The 14,846-nt window shown below is 35.0% G+C and overlaps 1 non-coding gene across 1 annotated transcript; it reads left to right on the forward strand.

The window, feature by feature from the left end:
* The first annotated feature begins 14,532 nt into the window (after window positions 1–14,532).
* LOC136207631 (small nucleolar RNA R71) lies at window positions 14,533–14,639 on the forward strand. Its single transcript, XR_010676762.1, has one exon. It is a non-coding gene; the product is annotated as a small nucleolar RNA R71 (small nucleolar RNA).
* Window positions 14,640–14,846: the final 207 nt, after the last annotated feature.

Consider the following 14,846-nt stretch of genomic DNA (forward strand, 5'->3'; position numbering starts at 1 on the left):
ATTGAGAATAAAATGAGAGAAAACCGACTAAGGTGGTTTGGCCATGTGAGACGTAGAGCGCTTGATGCGCCGGTTAGGAGAACCGAAGAGTGGCAAAGGGATGTAGTGGTGAGGGGTAGGGGAAGACCTAAGCAAACTTGGAGGAGGGTGATCGAGAGTGATATGAGTTTATTGGGAATTGAGGAAAATATGGTAGTGGATAGGACGGAGTGGATGGAGCGAATCTGTGTCGCTGACACGACTTGATTTTCACGGTTTTATATGATGGTTCATGTTAGCCGACCCCGAATCATTTCGGGACTAAGGCTTTGTTGTTGTTGTTATCTTGGGTTTAGTCCATCATGTCCTAGCGCTTTATAGGGAAACATTTGGAAAATAGTCGTTGTAAACTCATTGTAACGACATGGAGCCACTAGCCCATCATTTAACTCCCCAGGTAGCATCAGAGTCATCACGTCAACTATATCATAATTATTCCCAATTGGAGCAATAAACAAGTTAGTCAGTTTTCTACTTGCTGCTAAAAAACACTACATTGCCCCTACATCAGTTCGATCCTGAAACTTCTCCATCAACGCCTTAGTTTGCTTGATCCATGAGGTAAATTAGAAACAAAACTTTTTTGGGATTGGTTCCATAGTCGTACCACACGCCGCTAGTTTTCAAGTTAAAGACATCCTCCTGTTACACTCTTAGTTCATGTGAACATAGTCAATGAAGCTAGCTTTTTTGTTCCATGCCATTTCAAACCTGAATCTACCATTCTTATGCTGCTCACGACGGTAACACAGTTCCAACATGATGGGGGCAGTGATTCGGATATACAGCTGTTGAGCGATTTCCACAAGTGCACGGTATACGCTTGTAGTAATAAAAGATATCGATCCCACAGGGAACGTTTTTTAACAAAACTTATTTACAATCGGTTAAAATTACTTTTAGGTTTATAATATGGAAAAATCGTTTAATCGGTTTTGGTTTTGAAATTGCTAGAATAAGAATTAGATTAGAATGTAAAGATGTTAGAAAATATCTGATTTAAGAATGAATTTGCAAAACAGGAACGTTTTAGTACTTTAGAAAAGTAAACAAGTATATTTGTTTGCATTAAGCAAAGAAAACAACTTTAAACTTTGTACGAATTATAAAGATGAAATAAATGACGGAACCTCTAATTAATAGGCTTTGAACGCGACAAAACCCTTATCCAGGATAATTGCCCTTAACCAAATTAAAACTCTACCGAGATAATAATTTGTCTAAGTGTTCAACAAAGTTTCCTTGTAAAGATTTTGAATTAAACCACGTTTTAATGAAAACACCAGCAGTCACTTTAGTGGATTGGTTACCATAAGTGCTGCATAAAAATCTATCGAATAGAACGGACTTTATTAGATGAAATATAAATTGATACAAGTTTACAGAGAACATGGAGCATTGAATTCTTCGACGGCGTGCAAGTGAACGGGTTGTCAATCCTTTCCTTGGGTTTCGTTAGAGTTTGTCAGGCTCAGGGGCGAATCCTCTACTCAATCTTCTCGCTGAATCTTCGTAATAGAAACTGGGTCGGTCCACTACCAAAATGTAAACTAAACTGGAACAATGTCTAAACGCTACTGAATTTGTTATTATTTTGTAAACAATGTGTGTACATCATATTGCTTTTGAACAGAATCGAAATCTAACTTCTGAATCACTTGATTCGGAATTTCTGCATAAATTCTACACTAATCTCTTTCTTCTACACATATAACATTATATATCATTATATTCAACTCTCCATCAACTCTTTATTTATAGATGTTGAAGAGTCTTGATTGAAGTATCGTGTCAGTTGTGAAGGATCGTGCCCACTGCGAAAGGACGTCTTTATCCACCCGAACGATCGCGTTTCGTCGAAAATGAAAGTGTGTAACTAGGCTTCTAAAATCTCCTGCTCGTACCGAGAATGGGGTAGCATCAATTGTACTTTAGACGAAGGGAAGGAGAGGCTGAGGGACGCGTGTCGCGACCGTGAATTTGGGGGCCGCGGTCGCGGCACGGAGCATTTTTCACTTCTTCGCTCTCGTTCGTGTCCTCGACTTGGCGTTATTAATTTTCGTCGTCTTCGACTCCTTTTGTAGGGCTTTTCTTCTATTTTTGAGCTCTTTTTACTCCTATTTGGATTTTACCAAATATTTATGTACCTTGCATGAAAGAAACATATTCGAGAGTAAAAGCTTTCTAAACAGTTATAAATAGCATAAATTCGTAGCAATATTGATGTAATTATTGATGATATTTTAGGTATATTTTGGGCTTAACAAATCTCCACACTTAATCTTTTGCTAGTCCCGAGCAAAATTTCACTGAACTTATTCTCTAACTAATCTCTTTATGAAAATAAAACATATATCTTGGCATTACCTTTTAAATTAGTTAAGCCGAAAAGACTTACTTCGCATGGCAAATTTATACGCAAAATATCAAACTAACTTAGTATAAATACGATATATCATTCGTCTTGTATTTCCAATTTTGAATTGAAGCATTCGGGACGAAATAAACACGCATGTTATTGAATCTTTCGTCTCAAGCATTTCAAAGCACAAAATTTCCTTTCCCAAACCTAAACTAATATATGAGATATATTATTTTAAATAAGTACTTGGGTTAATTATTGCTTAGTTACGCCCGAGATAAGGGTGGTCTTGATCGTAACTGTATACGTATTTTATTGCTTTGTGTTTGCTTAAGAGGTACCGACCATGCCATGGGTGGACGCAATCGTTACTTTAAACTTAAACACGCTTAATTTTTATTTTATTTTTTTGCTTTTAACGTTCCTTCCATACCTCGATTGTGATAAGGGTGGTCGCAACCGTGGCCAAAAGTACGGTACTTAATTTTCTTCCCTTTCATACCTCGATTGTGATAAGGTTGGTCTCAATCGTGGCCAAAAGTTAAGAATTCAACTAATTGATTGATTAATATGAATTATAAAATTGTAACTTGGGAAAAAGAAAAATAGCACATTCATCCTATATTGACTTAAAATTCAACATGTATTATGGCTAAAGTTTCCTTAAAAAACTTCAATTGGTGTTAATGTAAGACGAAATCAAACCGAGCTAAAATTGTTAGTTCAATTTAATGCCTATAAACCTAATTGAAAATTAAAATAAGATTTATTGTATCATGATTTCATGATATAAAAATAGAGATTGAATAAAGAAGTTTTTACTTAAAATACATTCACTCGAGACAATTTTTAATTAAAATCGTATCGGAGATTCGTGAAAAATTTTGAAAAATATTACCCGTATAGAAATATAATTTCTAACGAAATGATAACCTAAAAATAATCATATTAACTTATGATTAATTTTAAAAATATATGAAAATGTAAAGTTAATAAAAATAGCGTTTTAAACAAGTTTATGTTGCAAAATACGTTGCATTTGTTATAAATGATTCGTTGCATTTGTTATTTGTGCTAGAAAAATTGAAAATGATGTACATCTCCTCCCACATTTAAATTGGACCATGTCCTCATCGGTGTAAAAGCGAGATATCAAGAATTATAAGCACAAAAATTAAGCATACGAAATAAAGATAGGAATGGTGCAAATGAAACATTCAACATAAAATTAAAAATTAAAAATTGTACCAAACATATGAAAATGAAAATTGTACCAAATTATAACAAGATAATAAAATTAAAGAAAACAACCTAAGCTTGAGGTGGGGAATCGGGAGGTGTAGGTGACGTCTCCACATTGCGGCGTCGGAAAAAGGAAAGCATCTGATGCCGAGTCGATCGATGTTCATGCCTCAAAATGTTGAGGTTGTCATTCATCACCATATTTTTTTCAACCAAATCATCAATTCTTAAATTCATTTGATGATTGTTGGAACTGATTTGGTTCAAAATCCTCCACAAATCTACCGGATCATCCGCCGCTTGAGGTGCTTGGGGTTGATCTTGAGCCGATGGTTCATCCTCCTCGCCGTCCGCCTCTCCGCCGCCTTCGGTACCTACAAATTGAGAACTTGAAGCGCCACCACCCATAGTGCCACGAAGGTGAGCAATACGGGAGGCATACGAAATAAAGACGGGAGGTCCTTGTGGAAGCAATAAGTGAGCTCGCTCAAGAGCCGAGATGTCCAAAAGTGGAACATACCCACGGTAGGTGGACATGTCATAATCGGCCAACTCACCCCGTGCTCCCAACACAAGAGCGGTGATAAAATTATAAAGAGGGATTTGAATGGTACTAGCCCTCGAAGCACGGAACAAATTATCAAACAGAATACCAATGCTATCAATCCGCAAGCCTTTAAGCAAACTATCCAAAACATACAAATCCCGAACCTGAATCTTGGAGCTCTCAACACGCCCAAACAAGGAGAAACTCAAATACTTATGAAAGAAGAACACACAATTGTCCTTAATCAACTTGCTTGAAGTGTTTTTGGAATTAAAATAATCTTGGTCCGAAAGAGTTTGCCAAACCGCATCATTATCAAAATCTTTAGGCTTATCATAAAAATCAGAAGTAGGGAAACCAAACATATTGCCCATTGCTTCATAGTCAATGGTGTAAGGGATACCATTATTCCTAAAAGAGATTGAAGTTTTCTTCTTGTTCATGGTCAAAGTGACCAAAAATTCCACTACATATTCATTAATACGCGGGAAACGCATATTAACGAATGCTTGCCAACCCAAAGCTTCAATAAAGGCATCAATTCGAGTAGAGAAATTTAATGCTCTTACCGAATGGAAGTCTAAGAAGTGCATATCAACAAATTGGCGGTCGGCTTGAGAAAAATGTTTGAAACGAGCGGCTTCTTCCTCCGAATAGATGTCAAAATAAGCTCCGCATTGAACCCGAAGGCGATTAGCTTCCGTAACATCGGGCTTGTTACCAACACGCTTAGTTCTAACCATGGTGATGGTGTTTTTTGACATGGTTTGTGCAATTTTGTTGAGGAAATGGTTCCTGAACTTAATATTTAGTGTTCCTGCACTTAAAACTTAAATAAATGTCATTAATTCCAAGGAAAACCAAAGGTTGAAACTTAATAAATTGAATTAAAGTATAATAAATTGATTATGAAGAATTAATGAAACTTAAATGTTCATTTATGCATATAAGTTAAGAGAACCATATTAAATGCATAATAAGTGCATGGTAAAACATATTTAATACATGAATTGAATTGATTAAATGAAAACCTAATGCATTAAAAAGAAATTGAGTTATAAATAAAATGTAGATATACATGTGGAAAAATAGAAAACCATATTAGTTCAAGTGAATCCTTTTTATCTTAATTTGAGTAAGAAAAATTAGAAATTACTCATATGAAATATGCTAAGTATAGATAATGGATCAAATGGATAAAAATTAAGAATTGAATGAAATAAGATCTTTATTATTTTAACATATGTACAAGTAATGAAAACAAACTAATAATTAATACAAAACAAAATATATACAAAAAATAAAATGAAAAACATAAACTATTCTACATATTCATCCCTATCTAACGGGATATTTCTAGCCTTAATACGATCAATTTGAAACTGCACGAAAGTTTCACGTTCCGGTGCAGACAGAAATTGAGGCCCTGCTCGAAAGACACGTTTCACAAGTCCTTCGTGCTCGAGAAATTCATAGTCAATTGTCGGGAAGAATTCATCATCACTCCAGGGGATATTGTTGAGCGATTTCCGCAAGTGCACGGTTTCGCTTGTAGTAATAAAAATATCGATCCCACAGAGATACGTTTTTTAACGAAAAACTTATTTTTGAATCTTTAATTTCGAACTTGTTAGATTTATAAAATGTAAATAAAAAGTGAAAATTGGATTAATTGAATTTAGGAAATTTATTTGATTGAATTTGAAAACTTTGAGTATTTGAAAATGCTGGAATAAGATTATATATTTAGAATAAATCGATTGTTAGAAAGATCTTCTGATTTTAAGGATGAATTTTACAAAACAGGAACATTTAGAACTTATTAGAAAAAGGAATGAATTTGTTCATTTGCATTAAGCAAAGAAAACAACTTAAACTTTGTATTATTATGATGATGAAATAAATGACGGAACCTCTAATTAATTGGCTTTGAACGCGACAAAACCCTTTCGGGATAGTTGCCCTTACTCAAATTAACACTCTTTCGAGATGATAATTTGCCTAAGTGTTCAACAAAGTTTCCTTGTAATGATTTTGAATTCAAGTGCATATTAATGAAAACACCAGCCTCACTTATATTGGATTGGTTACCATAAGTGCTGCATAACGATTTGTCGAATAGAACGGACTTTATTAGATGAAATATAAATTGATACAAGTTTACAGAGAATAAGGAGCATCGAGTTCTTCGAGGGCATGCAAGTGAAGGGCTTGATCGGTTCCGCTTCCTTGGGTTTCCTTAGGAGGTTGTCAGGCTCGGGGGCGAACACTTTACTCAATCTTCTCGCTGTAACTTCGTAATAGGGATTCGGTCGGCCACTACCATGATGCAAACTAAAACTGAAACAATGTCTAAATGCTACTGAGTTGTAATTAAACTATAAACAATATGTGTACCTCATCTTGTTTTGTACAGAATCTAATTTCTAACTCTCGAAATGTTTTTACTTAGAACTTCGACATAAGTTCTATGCTCTGATTTCTATATCTATATTATAGCATTTCATTACACTTTTTCTCAACATCAACTCTTTATTTATAGATGTTGAAGGGTTGTGTTTGAAGTGATGTATCCGTTGGTTAAGAGTCGTGTCCGTTGTGAAAGGACGTCTTTATCCACTTGAACGAACGCGTTTCTTGGATTTTCAGCATGTGTTAAATGCTCTTAGTGAATTTCTGCACTTACCGAGGATAGTAATCCGCGGCCGTGAATGACGTAGCACTGAGCTGAGCGATGGACGAAGGGGAGAATTGGTTGTACCGCACGTGTCGCGGCCGCGGGTCTGGGATCCACTGTCGCGGCCCGGCAGGTTTTCTTACTTCTTGCTTTCGTTTGTGTTCTCGACTTGGCGCTTTCGATTTACGTCGTCTTTGACTCCTTTTTGAAGGGTTTTCCTTCTGTTTTAGATCCTTTTTCGTTCCTATTTGGATTTTACCAAATATTCAAGTACCTTGCAAGAAAGAAAGATATTCGAAAGTAAAAGTAATCTAAACAAATATAAATAACACAAATTCGTAATAAAAATGATGTAAATGTTAATGATATTTTAGGTATATTTTGGGCTTAACAAATCTCCACACTTAATCTTTTGCTAGTCCCGAGCAAAATTTCACTGAATTTATTCCTTAACTAATCTCTTTATAAAAATAAAACATATATCTTTGTGTTTACCTTTTAAATTAGTTAAGCCGAAAGACTAACTTCGTATGGCAAATTTATACGCAAAATATCAAACTAACTTAGTATAAATACGATATATCATTCGTCTTGTATTTCAATTTTTAAATTGAAGTATTCGGGACGATGTAAGCACGCATGTTATTGAGTTTTCCATCTCAAGGCATTTCAAAGCACCAAATTTCCTTTCCCAAACTTGAATTATTATATATGAGTATTAAGTTTAATTTATTTGCTTAGTTACGCCCGTGATAAGGGTGGTCTCGATCGTAACTTTATATGCATTTGTTTTGTGTTCGCTTAAGAGGTACCGACCATGCCATGGGTGGACGCAATCGTTACTTTAAACTTTAAACACGCTTAATTTTTCTTATTTAAACGTTCCTTCCATACCTCGATTGTGATAAGGGTGGTCGCAACCGTGGCCAAAAGTTGAGAATACGATTTATTGATTATAACTTGGGAAAAAGAAAATTAGCACATTCATCCTATATTGACTTAAAATTCAACATGTATTATGGCTATAGTTTCCTTAAAAACTTCAATTGGTGTTATTGTAAGACAAAATCAAAACCGAGCTAAAAATTGTTAGTTTAATTTAATGCCTATAAACCTAATTGAAAATTTAAAATAAGATTTATTATATCATGAATTTCATGATATGAAATAGAGATTAAAAATAAAGAATTTTTACTTAAATACATTCACGCGAGACAATTTTACTTAAAATCGTGTCGAAGATTTGTGAAAAATTTGAAAATATTACCCGTATAGAAATATATTATTTCTATCGATAAGGATAACCTAAAAATAATCATAAAAGATGTATAACTTATGATTAATTTGATAAATGTAAAAAAATGATATTTCATAAAAAAAATGTTAAGTTTTTGTCATTTGTTGCAATATAGTTAAAAAGTGTTGCAATATATATGTTGCTTTTATAGTTTAAAAAAACAAGTGATGCATACATTCATTCATTCATTCGTTTGCATAAAATGATATATGTAAATATCTCCTCCCACACTTAAATTGGACCATGTCCTCATGGGGGCAAAAATGGAGATAAAACACTAAAGATAAAACAAATGGAAATAAACGAAAGATATAGCAAAAACATTCATCATAAAATTAAAGTGAAATTGGAAATTGTACGAAACATAATAAATATAAAAATGTACGAAACTGAAATTGAAATAAGATAAGATAAAAATAAAAGATAAAACCTAGGCATGTGACGGGGAATCCGGAGGTGTTGGTGAAGTTTCCACGTTCCGGCGTCGGAAAAATGAAAGCATCCGATGCCGAGTTGAACGATGCTCACGCCTCAAAGTATTGAGGTTGTCATTCATCACCATATTGTTCTCCACCAAATCATCAATTCTCAAATTCATTTGACGATTATTTGCGTTGATTTGGTTCAAAATCCGCCTTAAATCCACCGGATCAGTGTCTTGGGTTGCTTGGGCTTGTGGGGCAGCTTCTCCACCTTCCTCCGCTCCTTCTTCATCGGTACCTACATTATGAGAACTAGAAGCACCTCCACCCATAGTGCCATGAAGATGTGCAATACGGGTAGCATACGAAATAAAAACAGGAGGAGCCGCAGAAACCAATAAATGAGCCCGCTCAAGAGCCGCAATGTCCAAAATCGGAACATATCCATGGTAGGTAGACATATCAAAAGTAGCCAAGTCATCCCTTGCTCCCAAAACAATAGCGGTGATCAAATTACCGAGAGGGACTTGAGTGGTATGAGCCCTCGAAGCACGATACAAATTATCAAAAAGCATTCCAATGCTATCCACCCGCAAACCCTTGAACAAACAATCCCAAACAAACAAATCCCGGACTTGAATCTTCGAACTCTCAACACGACCAAAAAGTGAAAAACTCAAATACTTGTGAAAGAAGAACACACAATTATCCTTAATTAACTTGCTCGAAGTGTTCTTAGAATCAAAAGAAGTTTGGTCAGACAGAGTTTGCCAAAAAGAGTTATTATCAAAATCAACTAGTAGGGAAACTAAACATGTTACCCATAGCCTTATAATCAACTGTATAGGTAATACCCTTATTCCGAAAAGAAATTTCAGTCCTCTTCTTGTTCATTGTTAAAGTAACCAAAAACTCAACCACATACTCTTGAATTTGTGGAAAACGCATAGAAGCAAAAGTTTCCCATCCCAAAGTTTCAATAAAAGCAGTAATTTGTGTAGAGAAGTTCAACTTCCTTACCGAATCAAAGTCAAGAAACTGCATATCCACGAACTTACGATTAGCGTGTGAAAAGTGCTTGAAACGTCCAACTTCTTCTTCAGAATGAATGTCGAAATAAGCCCCACAACTAACCCTAAGGCGATTAGCCTCAGTTACAGTTGGCTTGTGTCCAACACGCTTTGCTCTAGGCATGGTTGTGGTGTTTATGTGTTATGAATGTTAGGGTTGTAGAGAAAAAAAATGAAAAAGATGAAAAGAGAGAAAAGCTTGAGGTTGAAGATGAAGTAGAGGTGTTGTGGAGACTTGAAGTTGAAAGGTGTAGGTGATTGAAAAGGGTAATGATGAAATTGGGAAAAGTAAAAGTAAGGTATTGGGAAGAGGTAAGAGTAGGGGATTGGTTAAAATTGGAGGTGATGTAAGGTGTGTGTAGGTAATAGGGATATATAGGGTTTGAATAACAAGGTAAATAGTTAGAGTAGAAATAGGAATTGGGATAGGTATAGTTGAAATAGGAAGAGTAATTAATATAGTTAGAGGTTGAATAGGAAAAGGTGTAAATAGAGGATGAATAGGAAGAAGAATAGGTATAGGTTAAATAGAAAAGGAAAAGGTATAGGAAGAATGGAAAAATAGGTCTAAAACCAGACCTGGAGTGCCTGAAGTACGCGTGTCGCGGTCGTGGATGTATATCCGCGGTCGCGGATCGCGTTTTTCAACCAACATATCCTCTGAAATTTGAGAAGAAAAATCTGAAGTTACCGAGAATCCAACATTCGCGGCCGCGAATCGCGCTGGGCAGCGAATCTTGTGTCTGAAATTTTATGAAATTTTTCTGATGTTACCGTGGAAGCGCATCCGCGGTCGCGGATCACCTCGTAGCTTCCCAAATTCAGCTCTTCTTTTTTTACTTCATTTCGTGCATTTTCTTGATAAATCCTATCCTGAACTCCTTAAAAATGTAATCTGTACTTAAGACATAAATGAAAATCATTAAATGATAAGGAAAACCAAAGGTTTATCCTTAGTAATGGAAAATGAAAATAAAAATTGCATTAATTAATGAATGTTAAAATTATGTATATGAAATGTTTGGAACTAAAATTAATTGAAACATTTATGTGCATTCATTAAGTTAAGTTAAATGAATCTTATTTAAGGAACTTGAAATGCAATTATTAACATTTAATTAGTCATGAATAGATTAAGTTTGCATTTAATTGATTCAATGGTCTAAATTCATGAAATTAAAATGCAACCATATAACCAAAATCGAAATATAGTGCAAAAAGAAATTTTATTTACTAACATTTATGTACATATATTTACAAACAATATAAAACACAAACTATGCTAAAAATTCGTCCCTTTTAATCGGGATTTTCTTAGCCCTAAATCGATCAATTTTCAGCTGCACGAAGGCTTGTCGTTCTTGTGCAGAAAGAAAATTTGGTCCTGATCGAAAAACTCGCTTCACTAGACCTTCAAATTCTAAAAATTCATAGTCTAGCATCGGGAAAGATTCAGCATCACTCCAAGGAACAGAAATACTTCCCTTGGTCCCTAGAATTATTCCACATATAATATTCCCAAACCCAACCTTCTTAGCCTTGGATCTAGATGCGGCAACAAGACCCTCCATCAGAATTTTTGAAGAATCAACCACATTGCCTTGAAATATATCGCCAAGGACATAAAGATCAGATTCTTGGACGACACTACTGAACGTGCGACCGAACAGGCTGTGACTCAGAAACTTATGCAAATATAGTATAGAGTTGGAATTGAAAGACTTATTATAGGCAAGTTTTGGGTGGAAAGGCCAGATACCGGTGAGCATTCGCCAAATATCAGTGGACGTCATATCTCTTCCATGATGGCATTTGGTAGTATCCTTCAAAGGAAAACCAAACCAAGCATGCAATTCAGGATATCCAAAAGTGAAAGTTTTGCCATCCCGACGAAAACTGAGACGCACACGACGCTTGTTAACAAAACGCACAGTGCAGAAAAACTCTAACACCCAGTCTCCAATTATAGGAAACTTCATATCGACAAATCTGGTCCATCCTAGTCGCTCCATGTAACGACTCATATCTTCCTTAATTCCTAATTGATCATTAAGAAAGTCGTCCATGTACAGCATTCCAACAAAGAAAGTGTATCGAAGTTTCAGGAAGCGCCTTCCCTTATCGTGATTGAAGATAGGAAAGTTACATCCATAACGCTCTGATATATCCACATGTTTATTGCGTGAAGTAATAACTTTCTTAGATGAAGTGTTTGAGGAAGCCATGATTTTTGGAAAGAGTAAGGAAGAAAAGTTCTGAACTTAGTGTTTGGATTTTATGAATGGTAAGAAAATCAGAGACAGTTCTGATAGAGATGAAAAAGAAAGTGACAGAAAACTGGACCTCTAGTACCTATATATCAGATCCTAGGATGAAAAGAGGTGTTGTTTCGAAGTGAAAAGGCATGAAACAAACCTTTTAGAAATGAGAAAAACTTAGTGTTTCATTCTGAATAGTTACAACTGCTGAGAAAAGGTCCAATCTGGGCAAAATTTCCCCCGTGTCGCGGTCGTGGATGCTGACCCGCGGTCGCGACACGCTGATTTTCCTGCGAAAATCAGTTGTCAAAACTCTAAACTCCTGATCCTCTACCGTGAATCCTCATCCTCGGTAAGTTCAGAAATTTTCCCTTCAATTTTCAATCAGAATTCTCAACTGAGAATCTGAAATCCTCTACAAGTCCAGAAATTTTCCTGACTTCTAGCCATGCCTAAATTCTCAACTGAGAATTTGAAATTCTCTATAAGTCCAGAAATATTTCTACCTCATTAAGAATTTCATATATGTGAATTCTCAACTGAGAATATGAAATTCTCAACTGAGAATCACTGAATTTTCTAACTTTTATGAAATTCCTAAAAATTAATTAAAATCATGACTTGAATATATTTTTTATATATCTAAAATTCTAATAAAATGATATAATCTAAAACAAAACAAAAATAAAAATAAAAATAAAAATAAAAATAAAAATAATAAAAGAAAAATGAAATGATTTAAATGTCAGGAAATCTTGTTACGAAATTAGTTCCTATTTCGGAAATATTTTCGTAATAAATTTTGTTAAGTTCCCTACTAGCCCAATATTCTTTGTTGTACCTCAAATGGTTTGGTAACTCTTTAAGTTCTAATTTAGGTGGAACTATTACTGAAGGCGGAACTGGTCCATCTTCTCGAATCAAAGGCTCTGGGTCCTTATCTTCTAATTCTTCACCCATTATAGGTTCCATTATTTCTTCTCTTTTGAACAATTTTATTAACACATTCTTCAATTAAATCAAGTTTCATGCAAGCAAAATCCTCCATAGGGTATTTCATCGCTTAATTCATATCGAACTCGATCTTATCGTCACCTATTCGTAAAACTACTTTTCCTTCCGACACATCAACTAGAGCACGTCCCGTGTTCATGAATGGTCTACCAAAGATTAGCGGACAATTAGCATCATAAGCAAAATCTAAGATAACAAAATCGGTTGGAAAAATAAATTTGTCAACTTTTACCAAAACGTCTTCAATTATACCATATGGTCTTTTAGTGGATTGATCCGCTAATTGCAAAACCATATTGGTACGCTTGATGTCTTCTTCTAAACCTAATTTTTCAAAAATAGACAATGACATCAAGTTTATACTAGCTCCTAAATCACAAAGACAACTTGGGAATTCCATGTTTCCCAATGTACACGGAATGGTAAAACATCCGGGATCTTTGAGTTTAGTAGGTAATTTGCTTGATACTATCGAACTACATTCTTCAGAAAGAGAAATGGATGAAATTCCTTCCCAACTAATCTTTTTTGAAATTAAATCTTTCAAGAATTTTCCATAGTTAGGAATTTGCGTAATCGCATCCATGAATGTTAAATTTATATGTAAATTTTTAAGTTTGTCCAAAAATGATAACAGTTGTTTATCATGGTCCTTATTTCGGACCCTGTGTGGAAAAGGTGGCTTTGGTATAAAGGGTTTCGGATTAGAGTCAATTGGTGTATCTTTTTGTTTTAATGTATCTTCTTTGGATTTTGGTAAATCATTTCCAGGTAAAGTTGAATTTCCGGGCATTTCCGGACCTAAGTAGTTTTTCCCCGAACGAAGAGTGATAGCCTTAACATGCTCTTTCGGATTTTCTTCCATTTGGCTGGGAAGACTTCCCTCTTTGCGGGATGGAATTGATTTAGCAAGTTGTCCAATTTGAACCTCCAAATTATGGATGCTAGATGATTGGTTTTTGATAAGCTGATCGAATTTATTTTCGATCCGTTTAAAACCATCGTCTTGATTACTTACCTTTCCATTCATAGCATCTATAAATTTGTCGATTTTTGAAGATAAAGTGCTAATCGTATCTCTTGTTTGATTTTGATAATTATTTATACGATATTGATTAGCATTTGCATTATTATTATTATTACCATCTTTCCAGTTAAAGTTAGGATGATTTCTCCATCCAGGATTATAAGTATTAGAATAAGGATTAGTAGTTTGGTTTTGTCCTTGGACAAAATTTACCTGTTCTATCTCATTCATACCTTCGTAGTCAATGTCTCTCTGGATCGGATCATTAGGATCGTATGGTGCCATAAATTTATCAATTTTGTGCGATAAGGCAGAAAATTGGGCTTGTAACATTGCTACAGGATCAAGATTCATTATACCTTTAACCGATGATGTACATGAGGATGATGGTTTCGCCGTTGGTATATGTCCACGCTCTGCGGGCCACATACTGCTGTTGATTGCCATTTCCTCCAAAAGTTCTCTTGCTTGGGCGGATGTCTTTTTCATAAATAACCCTCCAGACATAGCATCTAATGAACCTCTAGTCGTAGGATTTAATCCATTATAGAATGTCTGCATTAAAAGTGCATCTGGCAATTGGTGGTGTGGGCATAAACGTTGAAGTTCTTTAAAACGTTCCCAAGCTTCATAAAGAGTTTCATTATCATTTTGTGTGAAAGATGTCAACTCTTTGATGACTCTTGCGGTTTTTGCTAAGGGAAAATATTTTTGTAAAAATGCTTGGGCTAATTGGTCCCAAGTTTCAAATGTTGCAGCAGGCATAGAAGTTAACCAAATTTTTGCCTTATCCTTCAAAGTGAAAGGAAAGAGGCGAAGTTTGATTGCTTCTGCTGTTACATCAGTAATTTTAAAAGTGTCACAAATTTCTAAGAAATTTGTCAAATGTGC

This window comes from Euphorbia lathyris, chromosome 9 (genome assembly GCF_963576675.1).
Source record: "Euphorbia lathyris chromosome 9, ddEupLath1.1, whole genome shotgun sequence".
Lineage (NCBI taxonomy): Eukaryota > Viridiplantae > Streptophyta > Magnoliopsida > Malpighiales > Euphorbiaceae > Euphorbia > Euphorbia lathyris.